Here is a 7,252-nt window from a genome sequence, read left to right on the forward strand (position 1 = left end):
AGGAAGAAAGAAAGCAGAAAGAATGGCTAGAAAATTGGAAATGGTGGTGTTCTTAGAGTCCTGCCAGCTTTTAACCTGTCTCAGTATTTCTATTGCAACAGCACTAGAAAACAAAGACAGTTAACCATGACTCTAAGCTTCCACTTACTCTAAATTAGTTAATTCCGATTATGGATCTCCTCACCCTCACAAACTCACTGTCACTTCTCTGAGTCATTAAATTCAGCTTCTCTTTCAGGGGAAGAAACACATCAAGCTTCTGTGTGTGTGTGTAACAGGTATTATGTAAAGTTTTGCAGTGTAAACAGTGTTTATATTACAATCCTATAGATAACATACTCATGAGAGTTAGACGTCTGCATCATTCAAGCATTCTTCTACCATGTTGGGTTGTTTTTCTCCCCCTAAGTTGTGATTTGGACAAAAGTTTATTCAGCAAATTGGTTTCTCATTTAACATTTTTTACACATTTAGTTTCATAACTTTAGTTAACCCTCAAAAGAACAGCATTCTTCCATTTCTTCCTTAGTTCCCTCTATCCATTTCTTTTTAATTTCCTTAAGACTTCTGAGATTTAATTTTGGACAAAAGCTTTTTATTTTTTTTTAAATCTCATATGGTTGTTTATCCTGAATAACATATTTTTCCTGAGTGTTTTCCCTTTATAGGCCTGTCCTTTGAATGCAAGAGAATTCCCAGTGGGTTTGAAGGGTGTCTAAGAGGTATCACCACATCAGAGAGCTGGACAATGAAGAATTGACACCTTTGAGTTGTAGCATTGGAGAAGAGTAGTGAATATAGTATGAATGCCAAGAGAACAAATAGATATGTCTTCACGAAGATTTGGGCAAAACCACAGAGTTGCTCCTTTTGGTGAATGGAGGGAGAGGTTAAAGGAAATGGGAAAGATCCAAAGGGACTTGAAAAGACAGGACACCAGTGGATGTATAGTCCAGTGGTTATTAATTTTATAAAACATGATGAATGGGAATTATGGATGAAACACAATATGTATGAAGAATAGTGTGAAACACAATGTATGCAAACTTTGTAAGCAAACCAGTATAAAATAATAAAAAAGAAGGTTCAGCTAAAGCGCTCCTTGGAGACAAGTATGGTGAAGCTTCTTCTTTTTTTTATTTTATTATTATTTTTGTGTGTGCGTGTACCGTCAAATCAGATCTGACTGGTACAGGAGGAGATTGTCCCTCCTTCCCCGGCACAGCATCTGGTGGGTTTGAACCGTGTGCCTCTGGGATTGTAGTTGCAGCTCCTTGAAGCTTCTTCTTTAATACTTGGAACATGAAGCTAGACAAGTCTCTTACTTGGAAAGGGATATCATGCTTGGAAAAATGAAGGTCAGTGAAGGAGAGGAAGACCTCCAATGAGATAGATTGACATAGTTGACTTCAGCAACAGGCTCTAGTATGTCAGAGATGATGAGGATGGCACAGGATAGAACAAAGCTCAGATCAGCTGTTCTTAGGTCGCTCTGAGTTGTACTTGACTGGCATTTAACAAGAGCAAGAGTAACAAGGGGTTCCACCATGTTTTGAAATAATTTCTACTTCAGTATCTCTCCAGGGCACTTGGCTCTCATGTTCTTCCTCCCTCTCACAATGTAAACGTCACTAAGGTATAAGCTGATAGCCTCTGGGGGCATTTTTACATTGTTAACTTTTTTATTAATACAAATAATATTATAGCTCACAAAATGGACTTTGTAAGCTTTACTGCCAATGCCATAATCAGTAGATATTAAAATTCCAAGACAATAGCTTTTTTCTTCACTCTATAACCTCTCTAATATTTAGATTTAACATGATGGTTAATGTTCTGTAAATAGTTTGAACATCATAAGTTTATTTTTTAATTTTGGATTTGCATGAAAGAACAACAATGATTAAAATCATTCCATTCATAATGTTTGTGGTTAATGCTGCAAGGAGTTGCAATTTCATCAGTCCATTGAGAACTAAGGTCCACACTGAGCATGCAAATCATATTATAAAACGAAATAATTGTCTTTAAACTGTGTTATTATGTAGTATTAATGGTATTCTATTAAAATGTTTTCAATACTACAGTAGGTCTACTTAGGATTGAATGAGTTGAAAATTAATGTTTGTGAAAGTTTTTATAAAATGATTAATAATAAAGCATAAATAATTACACACATTCTTTCCTTGTTCTTTTTTAAAAATACAGAATCTACATGGAAGCTATGACATAGTCTGACTTCGATCCTGGCCATGCTATGTGTGAGCTACAACAGCACTAGAGTATGAATATAAATGACTGATTAGTTGTGGTAGAGTGGCTGACAGCAATGCTAACCATTTTGTCAATGAAGGTCAATATATAAAGGCCTGCTCCTTTTTTAAAATGAAGGCTAGGGTCATATCATAGACTCATAGATTTAAATCATGAAAGAGGATAATTAATCAAAGCAGAGAACAACAGCATAAAAGAAAATATACAAGGGGCATCCTGGGAATCAGATAATGAAAAGTTCAGAGTAACTGGAAAGAGGTAAATAGATATTAGGCCAGAATTCTGGGATAATCTCATTGTATGGTGACAATGAGAAAGACAGTTATAATGAAAATTCAACTTTAAAAATTTAGGGAAGACATAGAGAGATGCCCAAGAGATAGCAATATCAAAGGTACACGTGATCACATGCACAATCTTGCACTGCCATCTTGGCAGTAATAACCATTAATTGACAAGCAGCTGTACAGGCAGACAAGCACGATGAGCAGCTATAGGCAAATTAAAGGGACGACATCCGTGAATATTTGTCCGAGGACAATTCTACCTGTACATATACGTATGTTGCAAATATATGGTTTTTTAATATTACCATGAATTGCAGAACACAAGGACAAAAAAAGCAAAGGTGAGAGTAAAAGGGAGGGGAAACAGTTGATATTAGAGATGATAGAGTCGTATAGCAGTTTGGGAAATTGAACATTTGGGGCATCTTTAACCTCTGTTTTGTAGGAATTTACCCATTTATTCATTGTGTCAAGTCAGAACCAACTTAAAACTGACCCTCCAGTGGGTTTTCAGAGGCTTTAAATTACATGAGAGAACATTGCCCATCTTTCTCCCTTGCAGCAACTGGTTGATTTGAACTATGCCCCTTTGGGTTGGCAACCAAGCTCCCTATTCACTAGGCCACCAGTGCTCCCTTTATAAGAACTGGCTTTGTGTTGATGTGTTTAAAAGACATTTGTTTGTGTCTTGTGGGGATGGGTTTCTAGTCTTTGTTCCTCAAGACTAGTCTCTGGGGTCGTATTTATTGACAGACTGGTGAGCGTCTCCAGGATTGCATCTGTTTCCTTAAATACCTCAACTGGTATTCCATCAATTACAAGGCCTTATTTTTTGCCAATACCTTCAGTGCACCTTCGACTTCTTCAGCACAATAGGTTCTTAATCATATGCTACTTTCTGTAATGGTTCAATGGTTCTTTTTGGTAGAATGACTTTCTGTCGTCCTTCCTACATCAATGCAAGATTTTGCCCACAACATCCTCCAGTATTGTAATGTGATGCTTGAGGGTTTTTTTCCTTCAGTTCTTTTAGCTTGAGAAATGTATAATGTGTTCTTCCCTTTTGGTTTTCTAACTCTAGTAACTGGTCCACTTCATTATAATACTTTGCTTTGTCTTTTCAAGCTGCCCTTTTAAATCTTCTCTCAGTTCTCTTATCTCAGTTTGCCTTTCCCTTGTTTTGGGTTCATTTTCATTCCAATACAAGTTTCCAGTTTCTTCTGACATTCATTTGTTGTTGTTGTTATGTGCCATCAAGTTGCCTGCGACTCATGGCAACCCTATTGAAACTTGCCCTATCCTGAGCCTATCTCACTGACACCAACGTACCTACCCTCATTACCCCAGTTACTGTTGTCAATCCATCTCATCAGGGATCTTCCTCTCCTGCACTGTCCCTCCACCCTTCCAAGCATGATGTCTTTCTCCTTGGACTGGTTCCTTCTGGCCATGTGCCCAAAGCATGTGAGACGGAACTTCAAAATCCTTGCCTCCAAGGAGAAACTTGGTTTCACCCTTTCCAAGACAGAACTGTTTGTTCTCTTGGAGACCCATTGTATGTTCAAGATTCTTCTCCAGCACTACAACTCAACTCAACCTCTTCTTTCATCCTTAGTGGTCATCCAGCTCCTTGATGGATAGCAAGTAATTGCAAAGAGCATGGTCTGATCGGTCTGGATTAGGTGCACCTAATCTCTTGACTCACATCATTAGGTCTTCCTTTTCTTCATAATAACCTTTTGCTTTCTTCATAGATGATGTCCTTGATGTCATGTCACAACTTGTCCAGCATTAGAGTTCAGTGCATCATATCTGTTCTTAAAATTTTTTTAAAATTCAGTTAGTATACACTCAAGGTAATATTTTGGTTCTCAAGGACTTGTTTTCATTTTCTTCAAGTTCAATTTGAACTTGCAAGTGAGTAATTGATGGTTCCAATCTGAGCTTCTCCAATGTCTCTTTCCACATATGGAGACATGGTGGTTGAGGAGTCCATCAGGTGAAGTTCATGTATATAGTTACCATCTCTGGCTTTTCTTTAATAAAATATTTTCAATTAAAACATTTATTATAGAAAATTCTATTATTCTATCTCCAGTCTCTCTTCTGTCACCAATCCCATACTTTCTGACTACCCGTCCTTCTTTGTTTCCAACTTTTGCATTCCAGTCACGAGTTAGTATTAGTGCATCTTCAATACATGTTCAATCAATTTTAGACTTCAAAATTTTGGAGAAATCCTCAATTTCTTCATGCTTGACTTTTGTGGTTGGTGTACATATTTGAATAATGGCTAAAGCATCAGATCATCCTTGTATGCATATGAATTATATCTTATCACTCACAGCATTTTACTTCAGGATAGGTCTTGAAAATCTGTTGAAATGTGGCATCAGGATTAGAGGAACACTCATTAACAACCTACAAGTCATGGAAAAGATACAACCTTGCTTGCAGAAAGTGAGGAAGACTTGAAGCACTTATTACAGAAGGTCAAGGACTACAGCCTTCACTATTGGTTACATCTCAACATCAAGCAAACAAAAATCCACTGGACCATTAGGCAACATCTTGATTATTGTTATTGTTGTGTGTGCCATCAAGTCACCAACATGCCTTTGGGATTGCAACACAGCTTCTTACCATTAGGACACCAGAGCTTCTTAATATCATGATTGTTGTTGTTTTTGTTTACCATGGAGTCAGAACTGACTCAAAGCTGACAGTCCAGTGGGTTTTCAGAGGCAGTAAATGACACAGGAGGGAAAAGTCCATCCTTCTCCCACAGAACAGCTGGTGGATTCAAACCACAAGCCTTTAGGACTGCAGTGCAGGTTCTTACCACTAGGTCACCAGAACTCCTTAACATCATGATAGATGGAGGAGAAATTGAAGTTGCCAGTGATTTCCTTTTACTTAGGTTCACAATAAACACTCATGGTAACAGCAGTCAAGAATTCAAAAGACATGATGCTTTGGGGAAATCTGCTGTCAAGGACCTCTGCAAAGTTCTAAACAATGTGAATGTCAGTTTCAAGACTAAGATGTGCCTGAGGTAAGCCGTGGTCTTTTGAATTGTTTCCTCTGTATCTGAAAGTTGGGCAGTGAATAAGGATGACAGAAGAATCCATGCCTTTGAATGGTGATGTTGTCAAAGAGTACTGAATATACTACAAATTGTCAAAAGAAGAGAAAAGCATGTCTTAAAGTGCAACAAGGATACTCCTTAGAAGAAGCAAGGATGGTAAAACCATCTCACTTTGGGCATATTTTCAGGAGGAACCAGTCATTGGAGAGAGACATTATGCTAGGAGAGAGCAAGACCTTCAAGATGAATTGACAGTGACTATTATAAGGGGCTTGAACAGGACAGAGATAATGAAGATGGCACAGAACAGAGCAAGGTTCACATCTGTTGCTCACAGGGTGGCTATGAGTCTTAATCTTTTTTATGGCATCTAACAACAACTAAAAGTGAGGATACTGTTCAAAGCAATAAGCTAGATGGCCTTAGGAAGCTGAAAGTAATGGGGTAGAAAGATCAGGGAAGATCAAAGTTGACATTTGGAGCCATTTTGCGGAGATCTGAGAAACAGTATTCCATAATATTAAAAAGCCAAAAGCTATAGCTGTCCATGCAAGGTTCCAATGGCGACCTTACATGGATTTTTCTGGAAGCTGTAAATATTAGGAAGAGCCAACTACATCTTCATCCTCCTGCAAAATGGCTGGTAGATTTGGACCTCATGATCCAAGTGATCTCACTAACTTATTTGGTAACGCACTACATCTTATGGACAAAAAGGACCTTTCAAAGACTCCAAACTCTGCCTGGCTTGAGTGTAGTGAGAAGGCATGAGAGCAGAGATGTTCACAGGACAGAACAGAGGAGGAGCCTACTAGACTGGGTGAAACTCTTCAAGTTGCATATCTAAATTTTTTGTTACCGTAGTAGCTCAAGTATTGAAAAGGTATGGAGATAGGATACATCCCTGGCATAAACCCTTCCCAATTTTGAACCGTACATTGTTTCCTTGCTCTGTTCTGACAACTACCTCCTGGTCCAAGTATAGGTTTCACATTAGCATGACCAAGTGTTCTGGGATTCCCATTCTCAGAATCAGCCTCAGTTTGTTGTGATCCACAGTCAAACGTCTTTGCATAATCAATGAAACACAGATAGACCTTCCTCTGGTACTCCCTGCTTTCAGCCAAGATCCATCTAACAATAGCTACAATATTCCTAGAGCCACAACCCCTTTTAAACTCAACCTGCACTTCTGGTAGTTCACTGTTGGTGTGCTGTTCCAGTCATTTTTGGATAATATTCAGCAGAATCTTGCTTGCATGTGATATCAAGGATACTGTTTGATAATTTCCACACTGTTGGATTACCTTTCTTTGGAATAGGAACAAATATAGATCTCTTCCAGTTAGTTGGCCAAGTGGTTGTCCTCTAGATTTCTTGGCATAACGTTGTGAGCACATCTAGGGCAGCATCTGTTAGCTGAAATACGTCAATTGGTATGCCATCCATTCCTGGGGCCTTATTTTTTGCCAATTCTTCCAAAGTAGCTTTAACTTCTCCTTCACCACCATAAGCTCATATGCTGTTTCATGAAATTTTCTGTGTCTGCCAATTCCTTTTGGTACAGTGACTCTGTATACTCTTTCCACCTTCTTTTAATACT

The sequence above is a fragment of the Elephantulus edwardii genome, unplaced genomic scaffold (assembly GCF_000299155.1).
Source record: "Elephantulus edwardii isolate Elephantulus edwardi_28Jun2011 unplaced genomic scaffold, EleEdw1.0 scaffold00369, whole genome shotgun sequence".
In the NCBI taxonomy this organism is placed as follows: domain Eukaryota; kingdom Metazoa; phylum Chordata; class Mammalia; order Macroscelidea; family Macroscelididae; genus Elephantulus; species Elephantulus edwardii.